The sequence below is a fragment of the Scyliorhinus torazame genome, chromosome 20 (genome assembly GCF_047496885.1).
Source record: "Scyliorhinus torazame isolate Kashiwa2021f chromosome 20, sScyTor2.1, whole genome shotgun sequence".
In the NCBI taxonomy this organism is placed as follows: Eukaryota; Metazoa; Chordata; class Chondrichthyes; order Carcharhiniformes; family Scyliorhinidae; genus Scyliorhinus; species Scyliorhinus torazame.
In genome coordinates, this window is record NC_092726.1 from 31,651,430 (window position 1) to 31,675,814 (window position 24,385).

The following is a 24,385-nucleotide window of genomic DNA, read 5'->3' on the forward strand; positions in this document are numbered from 1 at the left end:
TACTGTTATATATTTATGTCCAGCATATAAACATTGTTCCATTTTAATACTCGCTCATATTATAACTTTTCAATATAAGTAGTGTTCCATATTAATACTGTTCTATATGATTACTGTTCCATATTAATATCCAGCCATGTTAACACTGTTCCATATTAGTACTGTTCCATATTAATATCTGGCCATTTTAAAAGCCGGCTATATTAACACTGTTCCACAGTAATACAGTTCCATATTAACATCCAGCCACATTCCATATTAATAATAATTATCTTTGTCACAAGTAGTCTTACATTAACACAACAACGAAGTTACTGTGAAAAGCCCTTCGTCGCCACATTCTGGCGCCTGTTCGGGTACACAGAGGGAGAATTCAGAATGTCCAATTCACCTAACAAGCACGTCTTTCGCGCCTTGTGGGAGGAAACCGGAGCACCCGCAGGAAATGCACGCAGACACCGGGAGAACATGCAGGCTCCGCAAAGAGAGTGACCCAAGCTCGGAATCAAATCTGGGACCCTGGAGCTGTGAAGATATGGTTCCATATTAATACTGTTCCATAATAGTGCTGTTCCATATTGATATTCAGCCATATTAATACTATTCCATATTAATACGGTTCCAAGTTAATATGCAGCCATATTAATACTGCTCCATATGAATAATGTTCCATATTAATATCCAGCCACATTAATGCTGTTCCATATCAATATGGTTCCATATTAATATGCAGCCAGATTAATACGTTTTTGCTCAATGCCTGCTACCCCGCCCCCCACATGGAGGTTGGACATGGCCCGACATGCCCATAAGGCTTTGTGCAAGAAAATATCACAGGCCACAGATGACTATATTGTTAATAACTAGAATGGGGAAGTCCCGCCCTTCACGCACTGGGAGGCCACGAAGGCTGTGATCAGGGGTGATATCATGGCCAAGAACGCACGTAGAGACAAGGTAGAGAGGGCGGCTAGGCGACAGTTGTGGACTCCATACTGGAGGTAGACAGGCGATACTCTGAGATCCCGACAAAGGAACTCCTGGCGGAGGGGAAAAAGCTACAAATGGTCTTTGATCTGCTCTCCACGAGGGAAGCATTGCAGCAACTCCGCCAGGTACGGGAGACCCTTTACGAACACGGAGATAAAGCCAACCACTGCTGGTTCGCCAGCTGAGAAAGCAGGCAGCCACGGGGGTAATAGCTCAGATTAGAAGCAGCAGACCGAATCCAGTGGCAGAGCCAAAAAGTGTCTACGAGGCATTTGAGACCTTCTACCGGGGGCTATTTACCTACAAGCCCTCAGCTTAGGGATGAAACAGTTCATCGATGGACGGGACACGCCAGTTGTGAGACAGGCTGAAAATGGGACTGGAAGCACCAGTAAAACTGGGAGAAGGATAGCGCAGTGGTGAGCCCTCGTTCCCCATGGTCCCGCCCGCCCCACACATCGCTGTGACGATGGATGTGGCTGTCCTGCAACCCAGTTGTGTGTAGAAGCTGGGATTCGTCTTTCTGGAGCGCAGGAGGTTATGGGGAATTTAAACAAGTCTTCAACGTCATAAAGATTTTTTTTTAATGATAGAAATGGATAGATCCTCTGCCCCCAATTGCTCGACTGCATAAATCCCACCTTAGTTAGTGTCCCGATCCACCGGACTTTCCACAATACCATATCCAGCAAGACTCAGGAAGAATAATTGTTTTCCTATCCAGCCGACTGTCCTATATTGAAGAAGCTGGTGAACTTTAGAAGGACAATTCTGCCTTCCTATCCACACTGGTAATTAGGAGAGCAAAAACGGTACATGAAAGCATACAGGCAGGTAAAATGAACGAACGTCCTAATTAATTTTACCAGCTCATTAAGGGTAAAAGGATAACTAGGGAAATAGCCGGAAAACATGGGCTATCGCTTCTCGGCCTTTTGGTTCAGATCAAGTGTAGTATCTGTTCTTATCAGTTTAATATCTGGTATGTCCCTTATCGGGGGACCGAATATTAAATTGATTTTTGGGACACGGAGATGGTTCAGGGGCTTTCTTGCTCCGCTCCAGGCATCAACCTGGTCTTGCAATGTTTCCAGGAATGGTGCCTTCACCCCGCTTTGGGTACAAATAGTGCAAAAGCAGAAAATGGCGCAAAACCTGGCTTCCCCTCTTCTCTCTTGTCCAGTTGTCTCATCCTACCCCTGGTCTTCCTGCAGGTGGCAGTCGGCCAGTAGGAGGCAGTGGTCAGAGAAGAACACCGGCGTTACGTCGGTGGACCTGACCGTGAAAGCTCGGGACACAAAAAAGAAGTCTATCCTGGAGCGGACGGACCCGTCTGGCCGTGACCATGTGTATCTACGCTGCGCGCCGTCTGCAGGGTTGCTGCAGACGTCGAGCAGCTTGGCGTCTTTTACCGTTTCCATCAGGAGTCTGGACGTAGCGTCTAGTTTGCTGTCGGCTTTGCTGGATCGTCCAGCCGCATCGATGATGCAGTTGAAGTCAGCACCCAGGATGACCGGCTTGGAGGTGGCCAACAGCAGTGGGAGTTGCTGAAGAACTGACAGCCGCTCACTTTTTACGGCCGGGGCGTACACATTAATAAGTCTGAGAGGGGTGTTTTTGTATTTCACGTCTGCTACGAGGAGGCGCCCGCCCACCACCTCCTTAACGTCGGAGATGGTGAAGTTGCCTCCCCGCAGCAGAATACCCAGGCCGGAGGAGCGGCAGTCGTTTCCTCCTGACCAGATGGATGGCCCGTGGGACCACCAGCTCGACCAGCGTCTGTAGTTGCTGAGGTGCGGAATTCCGCACTCCTGCAGGAACAGTAGGTCAGCTTTTACATTTGCCAAATAGTTGAGTGTGGCTACACACCGCGAAGTATCTTTGATGCTTCGCACATTTATGGATGCAATTTTTAAACCCATTATAAAAAGATAGATTTACCCGTCTCAAGAGTCCAGAGTCTATACAGTTGGCTGTTCCAGCTGTTAAATGTTCCCCAGCATGCCGGTGGTGCTCGCAAACTTTAGCACAGTTGCAGGGCTGAGAAAACTGTTCTGGTCCGTACTGGCCGCGTGATTTTGATGCAGATGCATTGGGGGGCGGGGGGGGGGGGTGGTGTAGCCCTGGGGTTCGTCGTGGCAGTCAGTAGGTGTTGGGGTTGCAGGCCGGTCTTCACCTGGGTTGTTGCTGCTCGTTACTATCGGGGGTTGGTCTGTGACCTTGTTTTCTTCCCGGTCGGTGGTCTGGGGGGTCTGTGCCTTCCGTTCCACGTTGGTGCTTTGCCTCTTTATCTAAGGCCGATTCTTGTCCTGTTTTCCCTCATCGGATGAGGTGTCGGCACGAAGTGCGCCGGCTGAGAGGTGTCGCTTTTTGCCACTACCCCTCAGGGGGTTCTTCAGTTTGTTTTTTTGTTTCCTCTTACGTTTGTCCCTGTTCACGGTTTCCCAGGGCTCTTTATTCTTTGTCCCATCCTCTTCCTCTTCCATTGAGTGTTCCTCATCAGATGGGGCTGGGGTTGGGTTGTCAGGAGGTGCTGGGGCCTCCTCTTTTTGTTGGGGGCCCTTCTGTTGCTTTTCCTCATTCTGAACCGTGGTGTCTTTTTCGGTGGAGGGTGTATGCACCTCCTCTCTGGTCGCCTTTTTGACTCCGCTGCTGATGATCTGTGCATATGTCGCCCCGCGTTTCGGGCAGGCCCTGTAAAGATGGCCGGCCTCCCCACACAGGTTGCAGCACTTGTCTTCCTTGCAGTCCTTAGTCATGTGTTCCTCCTGCCTGCAGTTCTTGCAGAAGGTCACACTGCAGTTTGCGGCAACATGCCCCGTTTTGCCACAGGCGTGGCATACTCGTGGCTGTCCCACGTAGTAGAGGTAGCCACGATTTACTCCAATGGCGAAATTTGAGGGGGGATGCAGGATGGCTCCGTTGCTGTCCGTTCTTAGGGTCACCTTGACCTGGTGCTCACTTGTCCAGATGCCGAAGGTGTCTTTCACTTGCACGCTGTCACTTTCAGTTCAGCGTACCTGGCGAGGAACGTGAGCACATCAGACACAGGGACGTGGGGTTTGTACGTGTGCAGTGTAACAACCCGATTTCGCTGTGCCGGTAGCGTAAACAGAGGCTCCGCAGTCAGGATCGACAGGGGACTCTGGTTACCTTTTTCCTAGAAGACGTTCAAGAATTTGATGCACGCTGCGACGCTCTTGAAGGTGACATCAAAGAAACCATTCTTGGGGAAGTTTTGCAAGCAGAAGATTTCTGTTGCTTTAAACCCACAACACTCGAGCAGCACCCGCTTCACGAAGAGTATCCGATCCAAAGGTGACTCTCCTTCCGTTTTCTTCACTGTGACTCGGACAGTGTTTCGCACTCCCCAGCCTGGTGGTCGGGATGCAGCTGCATCCATAGCTCGTACGTTGGGTCTGAACTGTTTCGGCGTTAGGCCTAAACCAGAGGTTTAGTCCAGTATGTAGATCCACCAATAGCAGCCGGGCTCCAAACGTTTCCTCTTTGACGACTTCAATTCCTCCGAGTTCTCCAATCCACGATCGTCATCGAGATCCTCAGCTTCCAACGATTAAATGAGACTACACTTGATCTCAGGCAAAAGGCCGAGAAGCGATAGCCAATATTTTCCGGCTATGGCTCTTGTCCTCCTCGTCCACCGACTTTCAGGAGCACCTTGCTGCGCTCGACTGTGCTTTGGAACTTTTAGTCTACGGTCACTGTTGGTCAAGAGACCTCCAGCTTGGCCGAGCACGGTGCAGTCTGTGCATGCAGAACCAGTAAAACACAACAGGAAGACATCGTCTGGCAAGCCGCCCCCTGTCGTCACCAGATTAAATGGAGACGCTGTGAAGTCCCAGTGACACCCAACGGAGGGAGTCGAAGAAATCTCCACCTTTGCCGAACAAAGGGCAATCCGTGCAAGCAGCGAGTACTGGCGGAATCCAACAGGGGGCAATGTCTAGTCTCCCTGAGCTCCACCCTGGCGTGTTGGTCGTGGAGTCACGAGAACGAAAAGAGACGCCGTGAAGGTATACCTACATCCAAATCAGGATGCCGCTCAGTCTGTCGCCACACTTCCCCGTTGTGCAGGATGAAGGGATGTGGTAACTGAAGTGAGGAGAAGGCAAGTCGGCATCCGAGGGTGAGGGTGAGTGGCCTGTAAAAAGCAGCAGGATATCTGTTTGGCATATCAGCTGAAAACGGAGCCTGGCTGCCGCAAGTCCGCGAGCCCTTAGGCTCACGACATTAGTGCGCGAAGCACCCGCCAGCAGAAAAGCTAGCAATGCTCTGGAGCCTGAAATTTTTTTAATTGGTCAGGATGAGACAACTGGACAAGACAGAAGAGGGGAAGCCAGGTTTTGCGCCATTTTCTGCTTTTGCACTATTTGTGCCCAGAGCGGGGTGAAGGCACCATTCCTGGAAACATTGCAAGACCAGGTTGATGCCTGGAGCGGAGCAAGAAAGCCCCTGAACCATCTCCGTGTCCCAAAAATCAATTTAATATTCGGTCCCCCGAAGGGGACATACCAGATATTAAACTGATAAGAACAGATACTACACTTGATCTGAACCAAAAGGCCGAGAAGCGATAGCCCATGTTTTCCGGCTATTTCCCGAGTTATCCTTTTACCCTTAATGAGCTGGTAAAATTACTTAGGACGTTCGTTCATTTTACCTGCCTGTATACTTTCATGTACCGTTTTTGCTCTCCTAATTTCCTGAAGTTCCCAGTCCACATTGCGACCCCGGCCCCGGGTCACTGGCCGCGTGGAGTTTGCACATTCTCCCCGGTTCTGCGTGAGTCTCACCCCACAACTCAAAGATGTGAGAGGTAGGTGGATTAGCCACCATAAATTGGAAAAATTATTGACTACTCTAAATTTTAAGAACTGTGTATTTCATTGTAAAACAAAAAAGAGGCTGTCAGAGACCCCAGAGATTGTTCTACACGGTGAATCTGTGCAGTGCAGAGTCCAGGAGGCTGCAATCCGGTGTCACAGTAGTTTGGACGCTTGCCTCAGCGCGCCAGCAACCCAGGTTCAATTCCAGCCTCGGATGTCTGTCCATGTGGAGTTTGCACTTTCTCTGACACGGTTTCCTCTGGGTTCTCTGTTTTCCTCCCACAGTCCAAATATGTGCAAGTCAGGTGGATTCGCCGTGCTAAATTGCCCTTTAGGTTAGTTTGGGTTGCGGGAATGTGGATAGGGTGGCGGTGTGGGCTTAAATAGGTTGCTCTTTCTAAGGGCTGGTGCAGACTCGTTGGGCCGAATGACCCGCCTTCCGCTCTGTAGGGATTCTATGATTCTATAAAGAATCGTAACCTGCATTCGAGCCTGACGTGGGATTTCGAAACAATCCAAGGCGAATGGCACAGGCAGATTGGCTTCTGAAGTACAGCTTGGGTCAGTGGGTGTGGACAGTGGTTGGGAAATGAAACACATACATGTTCGGCTGCAGGGCAGGTGCATGTGTCCGTTGGAGCACCAGGTTAGAACGGAAGAGCGAAATATTACTCCAGACTATATCTGGATGTGTTCAGCAGAGCGCACTGGGGACACGCAGATCTCGTACAGCTCAGCTTGATCTGTTTTTATGAACAATAGAGCCAAAAATGACACAGAAAAGTCAGTCCAAAGTATATCTCGACGTAGTGCACTGATGTGTGAACAGCAGTGTGGATAGGAAGGCAGAATTGTCCTTCTAAAGTTCACCAGCTTCTTCAATATAGAACAGTCGGCTGGATAGGAAAACAATTATTCTTCCTGAGCATAGCTGGATATGGTATTGTGGAAAGTCCGGTGGATTGGGACACTAACTAAGGTGGGATTTATGCAGTCGAGCAATTGGGGGCAGAGGATCTATCCATTTCTATCATTAAAAAAAAATCTTTATGACGTTGAAGACTTGTTTAAATTCCCCCTAACCTCCTGCGCTCCAGAAAGACGAATCCCAGCTTCTACACAAAACTGGGTTGCAGGACAGCCACATCCATCGTCACAGGGATGTGTGGGGCGGGCGGGACCATGAGGAACGAGGGCTCACCACTGCGCTATCCTTCTCCCAGTTTTACAGGTGCTTCCAGTCCCATTTTCAGCCTGTGTCCGAACTGGCGTGTCCCATCCATCGATGAACTGTTTCATCCCTAAGCTGAGGGCTTGTAGGTGAATAGCCCCCGGTAGAAGGTCTCAAATGCCTCGTAGACATTTTTTGCCTCTGCCACTGGATTCGGTCTGCTGCTTCTAATCTGAGCTATTACCCCCGTGGCTGCCTGCTTTCTCAGCTGGCGAACCAGCAGTGGCTGGCTTTATCTCCGTGTTCGTAAAGGGTCTCCCGTACCTGGCGGAGTTGCTGCAATGCTTCCCTCGTGGAGAGCAGATCAAAGTCCATTTGTAGCTTTTTCCTCTCCGCCAGGAGTTCTTTGTTCGGGCCCTCAGAGTATCGCCTGTCTACCTCCAGTATGGATTCCACAACTGTCGCCTATCCGCCCTCTCTACCTTGTCTCTACGTGCGTTCTTGGCCATGATATCACCCCTGATCTCAGCCTTCGTGGCCTCCCAGAGCGTGAAGGGCGGGACTTCCCCATTCTATTTATTAATAATATAGTCATCTGTGGCCTGTGATATTTTCTTGCACAAAGCATTCTGGGCAAGTCGGGCCATGTCCAACCTCCATGTGGGGGGCGGGGTAGCAGGCATTGAGCAAAAACGTATTAATCTGGCTGCATATTAATATGGAACCATATTGGTATGGAACAGCATTAATGTGGCTGGATATTAATATGGAACATTATTCATATGGAGCAGTATTAATATGGCTGCATATTAACTTGGAACCGTATTAATATGGAATAGTATTGATATGGCTGAATATTAATATGGAACAGTACTAATATGGAACAGTATTAATATGGAACCATATCGTCACAGCTCCAGGGTCCCAGATTTGATTCCTAGATTGGGTCACTCTCTTTGCGGAGCCTGCATGTTCTCCCGGTGTCTGCGTGCATTTCCTGCGGGTGCTCCGGTTTCCTCCCACAAGGCCCGAAAGACGTGCTTGTTAGGTGAATTGGACATTCTGAATTCTCCCTCTGTGTCCCCGAACAGGCGCCAGAATGTGGCGACGAAGGGCTTTTCACAGTAACTTCGTTGTTGTGTTAATGTAAGACTACTTGGGACAAAGATAATTATTATTAATATGGAATGTGGCTGGATGTTAATATGGAACTGTATTAGTATGGAACAGTGTTAATATAGCCGGATATTAAAATGGCCAGATATTAATATGGAACAGTACTAATATGGAACAGCTTTAACATGGCTGGATATTAATATGTAACAGTAATCATATAGAACAGTATTAATATGGAACACTACGAAGATGGAAAAGTTATAATATGAGCGAATATTAATATGGAACAATGTTTATATGCTGGACATTAATAGGGAACAGTACTCATTTGTAACGATCTTAAAATGAAGCAGCACGAATATGGAACAGTATTAATATGGAACAGTATTAATGTGGAAGAGTATTAATATGGAACAGTATTAATATGGAGCCGTTTTAATATGGCTGCATATTAAAATGGAGCAGAATTAATATGCTGGATAGAAATATGGAACAGTATTATTTTGGCTGGATCCCGTTCAGTTTTTGGAAGGGCATATACTGGCCTCGGGAAAGTTGTTTTTTAGGTCTCCAAAGCAATTCGCTTTACATAAACATGTTTAATGTTTAAAAACATGATTTATTATCGGGCACATTTTAAGTCCGATTACAGTAGGGCACTTTTAATTGGTGTGTTACTGTAAGGCTCTGTTTAAATAAGGTCCGTTTGACTGTAGGGCACTGTTTAAATACATTTGATTGACTATAGGGCACTGTTTAAATGCATTTGGTTTACTGTAGGGCACTGTATAAATGCATTTGATTTAACGTAGAACAATGTTTAAATGCTTTTGATTCACAGGAGGGCAATGTTTAAATGCATTTGAGTATCGGGCACTATTTAAATGCAATTAGTTTACTGTAGGGAACAAAATGCATTTGATTTACTGTTGGGCACTGTTTAAATGCATTTGATTTACTGTGGGGCACTGTTTAAATGCATTTGATTTACTGTAGGGCACTGTTTAAATGCATTTGATTTACTGTGGTGCACTGTTTAAAAGTATTTGTTTTACTCTTGCGCAGTGTTTAAACGCATTTGATTGACTGTCGGGGCACTGTTTAAATACATTTGATTCATTGTCGGCACTGTTTAAATGCATTTAATTTACTATAAAGAACTGTTTAAATACATTTGGCACCGTTTAGATATAATTGATTTATTTTAGGCCACTGTTCAAATGCATTTGATTTACTGTAGGGCACTGTTTAAATGCATTTAATTGACTCGAGGGCAATGTTTAAATGCATTTGATGGACTGTTGTGCGCTTTTTAATTATATTTGATTTACTGCAGTACACTGTTTAAATGCTTTGGATTTATTCTGGGGCACTGTTTAAATACATTTGATGGACTGTTGTGCGTTATTTAATTATATTTGATTTACTGCAGTACACTGTTTAAATACTTTGGATGTATTCTGGGGCACTGTTTAAATACATTTGATTTACTGTCGGGCAGTTTAAATGCATTTGATTTACTGCAGGGCACTGTTTAAATGCCTTTAGTTTGCTGCCGGGCACTGTTTAAATGCACTTGACTTACTGGAGGGCATTGTTTCAATGCGTTTGATTTCGTGTCGGACACTGTGTAAACGCATTTAATTTATTCCAAGGCGCAAATTTAAATACTTTTGATTTACTGTCAGGCACTGTTTAAATGCAATTAATTTACTATAAATCACGATTTAATATATTTGGCTCACTGGAGGGCACTGTTTGAATGCATTTGATTTACTTCATGGCACTTTTTAAATGCATTTAGTTTCCGGTAGGGCACTGTTTAAACGCATTTAATTTATTGCAGCGCCTGTTTAAATACATTTGATTTACTGTGTCACTGTTTAAATGCATTTCATTTACTGTACGGCACTATTTAAATACATTTGATTTACTAGAAAGCACTGTTCAAAAACGTTTGGTTTACTGTAGGGCATTGTTTGAATGCATTTGATTTAACTTAGGGCACTGTTTAAATGCATTTGATTCACAATCGGGCACTGTTGAAATGCATTTAATTGACTCGAGGGCACTGTTTAAATACAATTGATGGACTGTTGTGCGCTATTGCTGCGCTCGACTGTGCTTTGGAACTTTCAGTCTACGCTCACTGTTGGTCAAGAGACATCCAGCTTGGCCGAGCACGGTGGAGTCTGAGCATGCAGAACCAAGTAAAACACAACAGGAAGACATCGTCTGGCAAGCCGTCCCCTGTCGCCACCAGATGAAATGGAGACGCTGTGAAGGCCAGTGACACCCAACGGAGGGAGTCGAAGAAATCTCCACCTTTGCCGAACAAAGGGCAATCCGTGCAAGCAGCAAGTACTGGCGGTATCCAACAGGGGGCAATGTCTAGTCTCCCTGAGCTCCACCCGAGCGTGTTGGTCGTGGACTCAGGAGAACGAAAAGAGACGCCGTGAAGGTATACCTACATCCAAAGAGGATGCCGTTCAGTCTGTCGCCATACTTCCCCGTTGTGCAGGATGAAGGGATGTGGTAACTGAAGTGCGGAGAAGGCAAGTCGGCATCCGAGGGTGAGGGTGAGTGGCCTGTAAAAAGCAGCAGGAAATCTGTGCGGCATATCAGCTTAAAACGGAGCCTGGCTGCCGAAAGTCCTCGAGTCCATCGGCTCGCAACATTAGTGCACGAAGCTCCCGCCAGCAGAAAAGTTAGCAATGCTTTGGAGCTTGAAATGCCTTAAATTGGTCAGGATGAGGCAACTGGACAACAGAGAAAAGGGATAGGAAGGTTTTGCGGCATTTTCTGCTTTTATACATTTTCGCCCCAAAGCGGGGTGAAGGCACCATTCCTGGAAGCACTGCAAGACCAGGTTGATGCGTGGAGCGGAAGGAGCAAGCCCCTGAACCATCTCCGAGTTCTAAAAATCAATTTAATATTCGGTCCCCAGATTGAGGACATATCAGATATTAAACTGATAAGAACAGATACTACACTTGATCTGAGCCAAAAGGCCGAGAAGCGATAGCCCATATTTTCCGGAAATGGCTCTTGTCCTCCTCATCCACCGACATTCAGGTGCACCTTGCTGCGCTCGACTGTGCTTTGGAACTTTTAGTCTACGCTCACTGTTGGTCAAGAAACCTCCAGCTTGGCCGAGCACGGTGGAGTCTGTGCATGCAGAAACAGTAAAACACAACACGAAGACATCGTCTGGCAAGCCGCCCCCTGTCGTCACCAGATGAAATGGAGACGCTGTGTAGGCACAGTGACACCCAACGGAGGGAGTCGAAGTAATCTCCACCTTTGCCGAACAAAGGGCAATCCGTGCAAGCAGCAAGTACTGGCGGAATCCAACAGAGGGCAATGTCTAGTCTCCCTGAACTCCACCCTGGCGTGTTGGTCGTGGAGTCAGGAGAACGAAAAGAGACGCCGTGAAGGTGTACCTACATCCAAACAGGATGCCGTTCAGTCTGTCGCCACACTTCCCCGTTGTGCAGGATGAAGGGATGTGGTAACTGAAGTGCGGAGTAGGCAAGTCGGCATCCAAGTGTGAAGGTGAGTGGCCTGTAAAAAGCAGCAGGAAAACTGTGTGGCATATCAGCTGAAAACGGAGCCTGGCTGCCGCAAGTCCGCGACTCCATCGGCTCGCAACATTCGTGCACGAAGCTCCCGCCAGCAGAAAAGCTAGCAATGCTTTGGAGCCTGAAAAGCCTTAAATTGGTCAGGATGAGACAACTGGACAAGAGCGAAAAGGGGAAGCCAGGTTTTGCGGCATTTTCTGCTTTTATACATGTTGCGCCCCAAAGCTGGGAGAGGGCACCATTCCTGAAAGCACTGCAAGATCAGGTTGATGCGTGGAGAGGAAGGAGCAAACCCCTGAACCATCTCCGAGTCCTAAAAATCAATTTAATATTCGGTCCCCAGATTGAGGACCCATCAGATATTAAACTGATAAGAACAGATACTACCCTTGATCTGAGCCAAAAAGCCGAGAAGCGATCGCCCATATTTTCCGGCAATGGCTCTTGTCCTCCTCTTCCACCGACATTCAGGTGCACCTTGCTGCGCTCGACTGTGCTTTGGAACTTTTAGTCTACGCTCACTGTTGGTCAAGAAACCTCCAGCTTGGCCGAGCACGGTGGAGTCTGTGCATGCAGAACCAGTAAAACACAACACGAAGACATCATCTGGCAAGCCGTCCCCTGACGTCACCAGATGAAATGGAGACGCTGTGAAGGCCCAGTGACACCCAACAGAGGGAGTCGAAGTCATAACCACCTTTGCCGAACAAAGGGCAATCCGTGCAAACAGCAACTACTGGCGGAATCCAACAGAGGGCAATGTCTAGTCTCCCTGAGCTCCACGCTGGCGTGTTGGTCGTGGAGTCAGGTGAACTAAAAGAGACGCCGTGAATGTATACCTACATCCAAACAGGATGCCGTTCAGTCTGTCGCCACACTTCCCCGTTGTGCAGGATGAAGGGATGTGGTTACTGAGGTGAGGAGTAGGCAAGTCGGCATCCGAGTGTGAAGGTGAGTGGCCTGTAAAAAGCAGCAGGAAATCGGTGTGGCATATCAGCTGAAAACGGAGCCTGGCTGCCGCAAGTCCGCGAGTCCATCGGCTCGCAACATTCGTGCACGAAGCTCCCGCCAGCAGAAAAGCTAGCAATGCTTTGGAGCCTGAAAGGCCTTAAATTGGTCAGGATGAGACAACTAGACAAGAGAGAAAAGGGTAAGCCAGGTTTTGCGGCATTTTCTGCTTTTATACATTTTGCACCCCAAAGCGGAGAGAGAGAGCACCATTCCTGGAAGCACTGCAAGACCAGGTTGATGCGTGGAGCGGAAGGAGCAAGCCCCTGAACCATCTCCGAGTCCTAAAAATCAATTTAATATTCGGTCCCCAGATTGAGGACATATCATATATTAAACTGATAAGAACAGATACTACACTTGATCTGAGCCAAAAGGCCGAGAAGCGGTAGCCCATATTTTCCGGCAATGGCTCTTGTCCTCCTCATCCACCGACATTCAGGTGCACCTTGCTGCGCTCGACTGTGCTTTGGAACTTTTAGTCTACGCTCACTGTTGGTCAAGAGACATCCAGCTTGGCCGAGCACGGTGGAGTCTGTGCATGCAGAACCAGTAAACACAACACGAAGACATCGTCTGGCAAGCCGTCCCCTGTCGTCACCAGATGAAATGGAGACGCTGTGAAGGCCCAGTGACACCCAACGGAGGGAGTCGAAGTAATCTCCACCTTTGCCGAACAAAGGGCAATCCGTGCAAGCAGCAAGTACTAGCGGAATCCAACAGAGGGCAATGTCTAGTCTCCCTGAGCTCCACCCTGGCGTGTTGGTCGTGGAGTCAGGAGAACGAAAAGAGACGCCGTGAAGGTGTACCTACATCCAAACAGGATGCCGTTCAGTCTGTCGCCACACTTCCCCGTTGTGCAGGATGAAGGGATGTGGTTACTGAGGTGAGGAGTAGGCAAGTCGGCATCCGAGTGTGAAGGTGAGTGGCCTGTAAAAAGCAGCAGGAAATCGGTGTGGCATATCAGCTGAAAACGGAGCCTGGCTGCCGCAAGTCCGCGAGTCCATCGGCTCGCAACATTCGTGCACGAAGCTCCCGCCAGCAGAAAAGCTAGCAATGCTTTGGAGCCTGAAAGGCCTTAAATTGGTCAGGATGAGACAACTAGACAAGAGAGAAAAGGGTAAGCCAGGTTTTGCGGCATTTTCTGCTTTTATACATTTTGCACCCCAAAGCGGAGAGAGAGAGCACCATTCCTGGAAGCACTGCAAGACCAGGTTGATGCGTGGAGCGGAAGGAGCAAGCCCCTGAACCATCTCCGAGTCCTAAAAATCAATTTAATATTCGGTCCCCAGATTGAGGACATATCATATATTAAACTGATAAGAACAGATACTACACTTGATCTGAGCCAAAAGGCCGAGAAGCGGTAGCCCATATTTTCCGGCAATGGCTCTTGTCCTCCTCATCCACCGACATTCAGGTGCACCTTGCTGCGCTCGACTGTGCTTTGGAACTTTTAGTCTACGCTCACTGTTGGTCAAGAGACATCCAGCTTGGCCGAGCACGGTGGAGTCTGTGCATGCAGAACCATTAAACACAACACGAAGACATCGTCTGGCAAGCCGTCCCCTGTCGTCACCAGATGAAATGGAGACGCTGTGAAGGCCCAGTGACACCCAACGGAGGGAGTCGAAGTAATCTCCACCTTTGCCGAACAAAGGGCAATCCGTGCAAGCAGCAAGTACTAGCGGAATCCAACAGAGGGCAATGTCTAGTCTCCCTGAGCTCCACCCTGGCGTGTTGGTCGTGGAGTCAGGAGAACGAAAAGAGACGCCGTGAAGGTGTACCTACATCCAAACAGGATGCCGTTCAGTCTGTCGCCACACTTCCCCGTTGTGCAGGATGAAGGGATGTGGTAACTGAAGTGAGGAGAAGGCAAGTCGGCATCCGAGTGTGAAGGTGAGTGGCCTGTAAAAAGCAGCAGGAAATCTGTGTGGCATATCAGCTGAAAACGGAGCCTGGCTGCCGCAAGTCCGCGAGTCCATCGGCTCGCAACATTCGTGCACGAAGCTCCCGCCAGCAGAAAAGCTAGCAATGCTTTGGAGCCTGAAAGGCCTTAAATTGGTCAGGATGAGACAACTGGACAAGAGAGAAAAGGGGAAGCCAGGTTTTGCGGCATTTTCTGCTTTTATACATTTTGCGCCCCAAAGCGGGGAGAGGGCACCATTCCTGGAAGCACTGCAAGACCAGGTTGACGCGTGGAGCGGAAGGAGCAAGCCCCTGAACCATCTCCGAGTCCTAAAAATCAATTTAATATTCGGTCCCCAGATTGAGGACATATCAGATATTAAACTGATAAGAACAAATTTTTTTTTTTTTTTTTTTTTAAATATACTTTATTCATAAAAATTTATCATGAGTATTACAGAAACATTTCAAATTGTCTTGACTGTACATTTCCGGCAGGGTTACATGTTGCCTTGACTTTCGTTCATTCAATTTTGATATTGTCGTACACATATCACTCTTTACATTACAATTCCTTCTTAAATATTTACAGTGGCATGTTTGTTTTATACATTGGAGTGTTGGTTGCCCAGACCGACGGGCTTTACACTGTTACGCGCCCCTCGGTGTACATTTGCTGGAAAGACTTTACACAGTGGTCTTTCCCCATTGCGCCTTGGCGGCAGCTGCCCCAAGCTTGAGTGCGTCCCTCAGCACGTAGTCCTGGACCTTGGAATGTGCCAGTCTGCAACACTCGGTCGAGGACAATTCTTTGCACTGGAAGATCAGCAAGTTTCGGGCAGACCAAAGAGCGTCTTTTACCGAGTTGATGACCTTCCAGCAGCAGTTGATATTTGTCTCGGTGTGTGTCCCTGGAAACAGTCCGTAGAGCACAGAGTCCTGTGTCACAGATCTGTTTGGGATAAACCTTGACAAATACCACTGCATCTCTCTCCAGACCTTCTTTGCAAAGGCACATTCCACAAGGAGGTGTGTGACCGTCTCATTTCCCCCACAGCCACTCCGAGGGCAGCGTGCATTGGTGCAGAGCCTTCGGGTGTGCATGAAGAATCTGACAGGGAGGGCCCTTCTCACCACCAGCCAAGCTAGGTCTTGGTGCTTGTTTGAATGTTCTGGTGATGAGGCGTTCTGCCAGATGACTCTGGCAGTCTGCTCAGGGAACCATCCAACGTCCTCCACGGTCTCTTTTTCCCTGAGGGCCTCGAGGACATTACGTGCTGACCACTGCTTCATTGCCTTGTGGTCAAAGGTGTTTTCCTTCAAAAACTTTTCCACAAAGGACAGGTGGTGCGGTACGGTCCAACTACTTGGAGCGTTCCGCGGCAATGAGGCCAGGCCCATCCTTCGCAACACCGGGGACAGGTAGAACCTCAGTATGTAGTGACACTTGGTGTTTGCGTACTGGGGGTCCACGCTCAGCTTGATGCAGCTGGACACAAAGGTGGCCAACAGGATGAGGGAGGCGTTGGGTACGTTCCGCCCTCCCTTCTCCAGAGGTTTGTACATGGTGTCCCTTCGGACACGGTCCATCTTGGATCGCCAGATAAATTTGAAGATGGCCCGGGTGACTGCTGTGGCGTAGGGTCGGGTTATGGGCCAGACCTGCGCCACGTACAGTAGCACCGAGAGTACCTCACACCTGATGACCAGGGTTTTGCCCGCAATGGAGAGGGAGCGTTGCTCCCACCAGCCCAGTTTCTGTCTTACCTTTCCTATGCGCTCCTCCCAGTTTTTGGTGCACGCCCCAGCAGCTCCGAACCATATCCCCAGCACCTTCAGGTAATCGGACCTGACAGTGAAGGGGACAAAGGACCGGTCGGCCCAGTTCCCAAAGAACATGGCCTCGCTCTTGCCCCGGTTTACCTTGGCTCCAGAGGCCAGTTCAAACTGGTCGCAGGTGGTCAAGAGCCTGCGTACAGACGCAGGATCCGAGCAGAAGACGGCAACGTCGTCCATGTACAGGGAGGCCTTGACTTGCATGCCTCCACTGCCTGGGATCGTCACTCCTCTTATACCCGGATCCCTCCTGATGGACTCGGCAAAAGGTTCTATGCAGCACACAAAAAGGGCAGAGGAGAGAGGGCAGCCCTGCCTGACTCCAGATCTGATCTGGAACTTTTCTGATTCCCACCCATTGATTGAGACTGCGCTATAGATGTTTGTGTAGAGCAGTTTGATCCAATTGCGAATTCCCTCCCCAAACCCCATTTTGGAGAGCACATCCATCATGTAGGTGTGCGATATTCTGTCAAAAGCCTTCTCCTGGTCAAGGCTGATGAGGCAAGTGTCCACCCCCCTGTCCTGCACGTAGGCGATCGTATCCCTGAGTAGCGCGAGGCTATCAGAGATCTTCCTGCCGGGTACAGCACAGGTCTGGTCAGGGTGGATCACCGACTCCAGAGCAGACCTGACCCGATTGGCGATGACCTTTGCTAGAATTTTGTAGTCCACATTCAACAGTGAAATGGGTCGCCAATTTCGAATTTCTTCCCTTTCCCCCTTCTGCTTGTAGATGAGGGTGATGATGCCTTTCCTCATGGACTCTGACATGCTGCCTTCCAGAAGCATACTCTCGTACACTTCCAGCAGGTCTGGGCCCATCCAGTCCCACAGAGCCGAATACAACTCAACCGGTAAGCCGTCGCTTCCGGGAGTTTTACTCGTCTCGAAGGACTTGGCGGCCTTTGTCAGCTCGTCCAGAGTTAGTGGTTTGTCCAGGTTTTCCAGCTCGCTGTCGCCTATGACCACCGTGATAGTCGACAGGAAGGTCTGGGAAACAGTGCTATCTGTTGGCTTCAGGTCATACAGTCCGGCATAAAAGGATTGGCTGATCCTCAGGATGTCAGACTGCGATGACTTTTCAAAGCCATCTTCTTCCTTCAGGCTGCTGATCACAGAGGTCTCTCTGTGCACCTTCTGGAAGAAGAAGCGTGAGCACTTTTTGTCCTGCTCCACGGAGCGGACTCTGGAACGGAAGATAACCTTGGAGGCCTCCGAGGTGTAGAGCGAGGCTTGCTGGCTCTTCACCTCTTGGAGATCCTCCTTGACATCCACCCCCATCGACTGCAGCTGGAGCAAATTTTGCATACTTTTCTGGAGCCTGGACATGACCCCTCGTCTCTCTCTCACCTTTTGAACGCCCTTGAGGATGAAAAACCTCTTGATATTCCCCTTGATTGCTTCCCACCAGAGATGTGGGGCCTCAAAGAGGGGTTTCACGGTTCTCCAACCTTTGTAATCCCTCCTGAGTTCCTCGATGTTCTCAGGGGTCAGCAGTTTTACATTTAGCTTCCACGTCCCCCTGCCTACCCCCTGGTCTTCCTGCAGGTGGCAGTCGGCCAGTAGGAGACAGTGGTCAGAGAAGAACACCGGCGTTACGTCGGTGGACCTGACCGTGAAAGCTCGGGACACAAAAAAGAAGTCTATCCTGGAGCGGACGGACCCGTCTGGCCGTGACCATGTGTATCTACGCTGCGCGCCGTCTGCAGGGTTGCTGCAGACGTCGAGCAGCTTGGCGTCTTTTACCGTTTCCATCAGGAGTCTGGACGTAGCGTCTAGTTTGCTGTCGGCTTTGCTGGATCGTCCAGCCGCATCGATGATGCAGTTGAAGTCACCACCCAGGATGACCGGCTTGGAGGTGGCCAACAGCAGTAGGAGTTGCTGAAGAACTGCCAGCCGCTCACTTTTTACGGCCGGGGCGTACACATTAATAAGTCTGAGAGGGGTGTTTTTGTATTTCACGTCTGCTACGAGGAGGCGCCCGCCCACCTCCTCCTTAACGTCGGAGATGGTGAAGTTGCCTCCTCGCAGCAGAATACCCAGGCCGGAGGAGCGGCAGTCGTTTCCTCCTGACCAGATGGATGGCCCGTGGGACCACCAGCTCGACCAGCGCCTGTAGTTGCTGAGGTGCGGAATTCCGCACTCCTGCAGGAACAGTAGGTCAGCTTTTACATTTGCCAAATAGTTGAGTGTGGCTACACACCGCGAAGTATCTTTGATGCTTCGTACATTTATGGATGCAATTTTTAAACCCATTATAAAAAGATAGATTTACCAGTCTCAAGAGTCCAGAGTCTATACAGTTGGCTGTTCCAGCTGTTGAATGTTCCCCAGCATGCCGGTGGTGCTCGCAAACTTTAGCACAGTTGCAGGGCTGAGAAAACTGTTCTGGTCCGTACTGGCCCCGTGATTTTGATGCAGATGCATTGGGGGGGGGGGGGTGTAGCCCTGGGGTTCGTCGTGGCAGTCAGTAGGTGTTGGGGTTGCAGGCCGGTCTTCACCTGGGTTGTTTCTGCTCGTTGCTATCGGGGGTTGGTCTGTGACCTTGTTTTCTTCCCGGTCGGTGGTCTGGGGGGTCTGTGCCTCCCGTTCCACGTTGGTGCTTTGCCTCTTTATCTGAGGTCGATTCTTGTCCTGTTTTCCCTCATCGGATGAGGTGTCGGCACTAAGTGCGCCGGCTGAGAGGTGTCGCTTTTTGCCACTACCCCTCAGGGGGTTCTTCAGTTTGTTTTTTTGTTTTCTCTTTCGTTTGTCCCTGTTCACGGTTTCCCAGGGCTCTTTATTCTTTGTCCCATCCTCTTCCTCTTCCATTGAGTGTTCCTCATCAGATGGGGCTGGGGTTGGGTTGTCAGGAGGTGCTGGGGCCTCCTCTTTTTGTTGGGGGCCCTTCTGTTGCTTTTCCTCATTCTGAACCGTGGTGTCTTTTTCGGTGGAGGGTGTATGCACCTCCTCTCTGGTCGCCTTTTTGACTCCGCTGCTGATGATCTGTGCATATGTCGCCCCGCGTTTCGGGCAGGCCCTGTAAAGATGGCCGGCCTCCCCACACAGGTTGCAGCACTTGTCTTCCTTGCAGTCCTTAGTCATGTGTCCCTCCTGCCTGCAGTTCCTGCAGAAGGTCACACTGCAGTTTGCGGCAACATGCCCCGTTTTGCCACAGATGTGGCATACTCGTGGCTGTCCCACGTAGTAGAGGTAGCCACGATTTACTCCAATAGCGAAATTGGAGGGGGGATGCAGGATGGCTCCGTTGCTGTCCGTTCTTAGGGTCACCTTGACCTGGTGCTCACTTGTCCAGATGCCGAAGGTGTCTTTCACTTGCACGCTGTCACTTTTCAGCTCAGCGTACCTGGCGAGGAACGTGAGCACATCAGACACAGGGACGTGGGGTTTGTACGTGTGCAGTGTAACAACCCGATTTCGCTCTGCCGGTAGCGTAAACAGAGGCTCCGCAGTCAGGATCGACAGGGGACTCTGGTAACCTTTTTCCTTGAAGACATTCAAGAATTTGATGCACGCTGCGACGCTCTTGAAGGTGACATCAAAGAAACCATTCTTGGGGAAGTTTTGCAAGCAGAAGATATCTGTTGCTTTAAACCCACAACACTCGAGCAGCACCCTCTTCACGAAGTGTTTCCGGTCCAAAGGTGACTCTCCCTCCGTTTTCTTTACTGTGACTCGGACAGTGTTTCGCATTCCCCAGCCTGGTGGTCGGGATGCAGCTGCATCCATAGCTCGTACGTTGGGTGTGAAACTGTATCGGTGTTAGGCCTAAACCCGACGTTTAGGCCAGCATGTAGATCCACCAATAGCAGCCAAGCTCCAAACGTTTCCTCTTTGACGACTTCAATCCCTCCGAGTTCTCCAATCCACAACGAAATCCTCAGCTTCTCTCGATCAAAAGAGACTACACTTGATCTGAGTCAAAAGGCCGAGAAGCGATAACCCATATTTTCCGGCAATGGCTCTTGTCCTCCTCATCCACCGACATTCAGGTGCACCTTGCTGCGCTCGACTGTGCTTTGGAACTTTTAGTCTACGCTCACTGTTGGTCAAGAGACATCCAGCTTGGCCGAGCACGGTGGAGTCTGTGCATGCAGAACCAGTAAACACAACACGAAGACATCGTCTGGCAAGCCATCCCCTGTCGTCACCAGATGAAATGGAGACGCTGTGAAGGCCCAGTGACACCCAACGGAGGGAGTCGAAGTCATCTCCACCTTTGCCGAACAAAGGGCAATCCGTGCAAGCAGCAAGTACTGGCGGAATCCAACAGAGGGCAATGTCTAGTCTCCCTGAGCTCCACCCTGGCGTGTTGGTCGTGGAGTCAGGAGAACTAAAAGAGACGCCGTGAAGGTATACCTACATCCAAACAGGATGCCGTTCAGTCTGTCGCAACAGTATCCCGTTGTGCAGGATGAAGGGATGTGGTAACTGAAGTGAGGAGAAGGCAAGTCGGCATCCGAGGGTGAGGGTGAGTGGCCTGTAAAAAGCAGCAGGAAATCTGTGCGGCATATCAGCTGAAAACGGAGCCTGGCTGCCGAAGGTCCTCGAGTCCATCGACTCGCAACATTAGTGCACGAAGCTCCCGCCAGCAGAAAAGCTAGCAATGCTTTGGAGCTTGAAATGCCTTAAATTGGTCAAGATGAGGCAACTGGACAACAGAGAAAAGGGGTAGGCAGGTTTTGCGGCATTTTCTGCTTTTATACATTTCCGCACCAAAGCGGGGTGAAGGCACCATTCCTGGAAGCACTGCAAGCCCAGGTTGATGCGTGGAGCGGAAGGAGCAAGCCCCTGAACCATCTCCGAGTCCTAAAAATCAATTTAATATTCGGTCTCCATATTGAGGAAATATCAGATATTAAACTGATAAGAACAGATACTACACTTGATCTGAGCCAAAAGGCCGAGAAGCGATAGCCCATATTTTCCGGCAATGGCTCTTGTCCTCCTCATCCACCGATATTCAGGTGCACCTTGCTGCGCTCGACTGTGCTTTGGAACTTTTAGTCTACGCTCACTGTTGGTCAAGAAACCTCCAGCTTGGCCGAGCACGGTGGAGTCTGTGCATGCAGAACCAGTAAAACACAACACGAAGACATCGTCTGGCAAGCCGTCCCCTGTCGTCACCAGATGAAATGGAGACGCTGTGAAGGCCCAGTGACACCCAACGGAGGGAGTGGAAGAAATCTCCACCTTTGCCGAACAAAGGACAATCCGTGCAAGCAGCAAGTACTGGCGGTATCCAACAGGGGGCAATGTCTAGTCTCCCTGAGCTCCACCCTAGCGTGTTGGTCGTGGAGTCAGGAGAACGAAAAGAGACGCCGTGAAGGTATACCTACATCCAAAGAGAATGCCGTTCAGTCTGTCGCCACACTTCCCCGTTGTGCAGGATGAAGGGATGTGGTAACTGAAGTGAGGAGAAGGCAAGTCGGCATCCGAGTGTGAAGGTGAGTGGCCTGTAAAAAGCAGCAGGAAATCTGCGTGGCATATCAGCTGAAAACGGAACCTGGCTGCCGCAAGTCCGCGAGTCCATCGGCTCGCAACATTCGTGCACGAAGCTCCCGCCAGCAGAAAAGCTAGCAATGCTTTGGAGCCTGAAAGGCCTTAAATTGGTCAGGATGAGACAACTGGACAAGAGAGAAAAGGGGAAGCCAGGTTTTGCGGCATTTTCTGCTTTTATACACTTTGCGCCCCAAAGCGGGGTGAGGGCACCATCCCTGGAATCACTGCAAGACCAGGTTGATGCGTGGAGCGGAAGGAGCAAGCCCCTGAACCATCTCCGAGTCCTAAAAATCAATTTAATATTCGGTCCCCAGATTGAGGACATATCAGATATTAAACTGATAAGAACAGACACTACACTTGATCTGAGCCAAAAGGCCGAGAAGCGATAACCCATATTTTCCGGCAATGGCTCTTGTCCTCCTCATCCACCGACATTCAGGTGCACCTTGCTGCGCTCGACTGTGCTTTGGAACTTTTAGTCTACGCTCACTGTTGGTCAAGAGACATCCAGCTTGGCCGAGCACGGTGGAGTCTGTGCATGCAGAACCAGTAAACACAACAGGAAGACATCGTCTGGCAAGCCGTCCCCTGTCGTCACCAGATGAAATGGAGACGCTGTGAAGGCCCAGTGACACCCAACAGAGGGAGTCGAAGTCATCTCCACCTTTGCCGAACAAAGGGCAATCCGTGCAAACAGCAAGTACTGGCGGAATCCAACAGAGGGCAATGTCTAGTCTCCCTGAGCTCCACCCTGGCGTGTTGGTCGTGGAGTCAGGAGAACTAAAAGAGACGCTGTGAAGGTATACCTACATCCAAACAGGATGCCGTTCAGTCTGTCGCAACAGTATCCCGTTGTGCAGGATGAAGGGATGTGGTAACTGGTGAGGAGAAGGCAAGTCGGCATCCGAGGGTGAGGGTGAGTGGCCTGTAAAAAGCAGCAGGAAATCTGTGCGGCATATCAGCTGAAAACGGAGCCTGGCTGCCGAAAGTCCTCGAGTCCATCGACTCGCAACATTACTGCACGAAGCTCACGCCAGCAAAAAAGCTAGCAATGCTTTGGAGCTTGAAATGCCTTATATTGGTCAAGATGAGGCAACTGGACAACAGAGAAAAGGGGTAGGCATTTTCTGATTTTATACATTTCCGCCCCAAAGCGGGGTGAAGGCACCATTCCTGGAAGCACTGCAAGCCCAGGTTGATGCGTGGAGCGGAAGGAGCAAGCCCCTGAACCATCTCCGAGTCCTAAAAATCAATTTAATATTCGGTCTCCATATTGAGGACATATCAGATATTAAACTGATAAAAACAGATACTACACTTGATCTGAGCCAAAAGGCCGAGAAGCGATAGCCCATATTTTCCGGCAATGGCTCTTGTCCTCCTCATCCACCGACATTCAGGTGCACCTTGCTGCGCTCGACTGTGCTTTGGAACTTTTAGTCTACGCTCACTGTTGGTCAAGAAACCTCCAGCTTGGCCGAGCACGGTGGAGTCTGTGCATGCAGAACCAGTAAAACACAACACGAAGACATCGTCTGGCAAGCCGTCCCCTGTCGTCACCAGATGAAATGGAGACGCTGTGAAGGCCAGTGACACCCAACGGAGGGAGTGGAAGAAATCTCCACCTTTGCCGAAAAAAGGACAATCCGTGCAAGCAGCAAGTACTGGCGGTATCCAACAGGGGGCAATGTCTAGTCTCCCTGAGCTCCACCCGAGCGTGTTGGTCGTGGAGTCAGGAGAACGAAAAGAGACGCCGTGAAGGTATACCTACATCCAAAGAGAATGCCGTTCAGTCTGTCGCCACACTTCCCCGTTGTGCAGGATGAAGGGATGTGGTAACTGAAGTGAGGAGAAGGCAAGTCGGCATCCGAGTGTGAAGGTGAGTGGCCTGTAAAGAGCAGCAGGAAATCTGTGTGGCATATCAGCTGAAAACGGAGCCTGGCTGCCGCAAGTCCGCGAGTCCATCGGCTCACAACATTCGTGCACGAAGCTCCCGCCAGCAGAAAAGCTAGCAATGCTTTGGAGCCTGAAAGGCCTTAAATTGGTCAGGATGAGACAATTGGACAAGAGAGAAAAAGGGAAGCCAGTTTTTGCGGCATTTTCTGCTTTTATACATTTTGCGCCCGAAAGCTGGGAGAGGGCACCATTCCTGGAAGCACTGCAAGACCAGGTTGATGCGTGGAGCGGAAAGAGCAAGCCCCTGAACCATCTCCGAGTCCTAAAAATCAATTTAATATTCGGTCCCCAGGTTGAGGACATATCAGATATTAAACTGATAAGAACAGATACTACACTTGATCTGAGCCAAAAGGCCGAGAAGCGATAGCCCATATTTTCCGGCAATGGCTCTTGTCCTCCTCGTCCACCGACATTCAGGTGCACCTTGCTGCGCTCGACTGTGCTTTGGAACTTTTAGTCTA

The 24,385-nt window shown here is 49.7% G+C and overlaps 10 non-coding genes and 1 pseudogene across 10 annotated transcripts; 1 reads left to right on the forward strand and 10 right to left on the reverse strand.

Annotated features, from left to right (window-relative positions):
- Positions 1–1,909: 1,909 nt before the first annotated feature.
- LOC140397829 (U2 spliceosomal RNA) lies at positions 1,910–2,100 on the forward strand. Its single transcript, XR_011937257.1, has one exon. It is a non-coding gene; the product is annotated as a U2 spliceosomal RNA (small nuclear RNA).
- A 3,296-nt stretch (positions 2,101–5,396) lies between these two features.
- On the reverse strand, positions 5,397–5,586 carry LOC140397844 (U2 spliceosomal RNA). Its single transcript, XR_011937269.1, has one exon. It is a non-coding gene; the product is annotated as a U2 spliceosomal RNA (small nuclear RNA).
- Positions 5,587–10,956: 5,370 nt separating this feature from the next.
- Positions 10,957–11,147, reverse strand: LOC140397647 (U2 spliceosomal RNA). The gene has a single exon (XR_011937080.1). It is a non-coding gene; the product is annotated as a U2 spliceosomal RNA (small nuclear RNA).
- A 786-nt stretch (positions 11,148–11,933) lies between these two features.
- LOC140397738 (U2 spliceosomal RNA) lies at positions 11,934–12,124 on the reverse strand. The gene has a single exon (XR_011937167.1). It is a non-coding gene; the product is annotated as a U2 spliceosomal RNA (small nuclear RNA).
- A 788-nt stretch (positions 12,125–12,912) lies between these two features.
- Positions 12,913–13,103, reverse strand: LOC140397570 (U2 spliceosomal RNA). The gene has a single exon (XR_011937004.1). It is a non-coding gene; the product is annotated as a U2 spliceosomal RNA (small nuclear RNA).
- Positions 13,104–13,890: 787 nt separating this feature from the next.
- Positions 13,891–14,081, reverse strand: LOC140397571 (U2 spliceosomal RNA). The gene has a single exon (XR_011937005.1). It is a non-coding gene; the product is annotated as a U2 spliceosomal RNA (small nuclear RNA).
- Positions 14,082–14,866: 785 nt separating this feature from the next.
- Positions 14,867–15,067, reverse strand: LOC140397294 (U2 spliceosomal RNA; annotated as a pseudogene).
- Positions 15,068–21,184: 6,117 nt separating this feature from the next.
- Positions 21,185–21,375, reverse strand: LOC140397637 (U2 spliceosomal RNA). Its single transcript, XR_011937070.1, has one exon. It is a non-coding gene; the product is annotated as a U2 spliceosomal RNA (small nuclear RNA).
- Positions 21,376–22,161: 786 nt separating this feature from the next.
- On the reverse strand, positions 22,162–22,352 carry LOC140397546 (U2 spliceosomal RNA). The gene has a single exon (XR_011936981.1). It is a non-coding gene; the product is annotated as a U2 spliceosomal RNA (small nuclear RNA).
- Positions 22,353–23,122: 770 nt separating this feature from the next.
- LOC140397671 (U2 spliceosomal RNA) lies at positions 23,123–23,313 on the reverse strand. Its single transcript, XR_011937104.1, has one exon. It is a non-coding gene; the product is annotated as a U2 spliceosomal RNA (small nuclear RNA).
- A 785-nt stretch (positions 23,314–24,098) lies between these two features.
- Positions 24,099–24,289, reverse strand: LOC140397405 (U2 spliceosomal RNA). Its single transcript, XR_011936857.1, has one exon. It is a non-coding gene; the product is annotated as a U2 spliceosomal RNA (small nuclear RNA).
- Between the last annotated feature and the right edge of the window lie 96 nt (positions 24,290–24,385).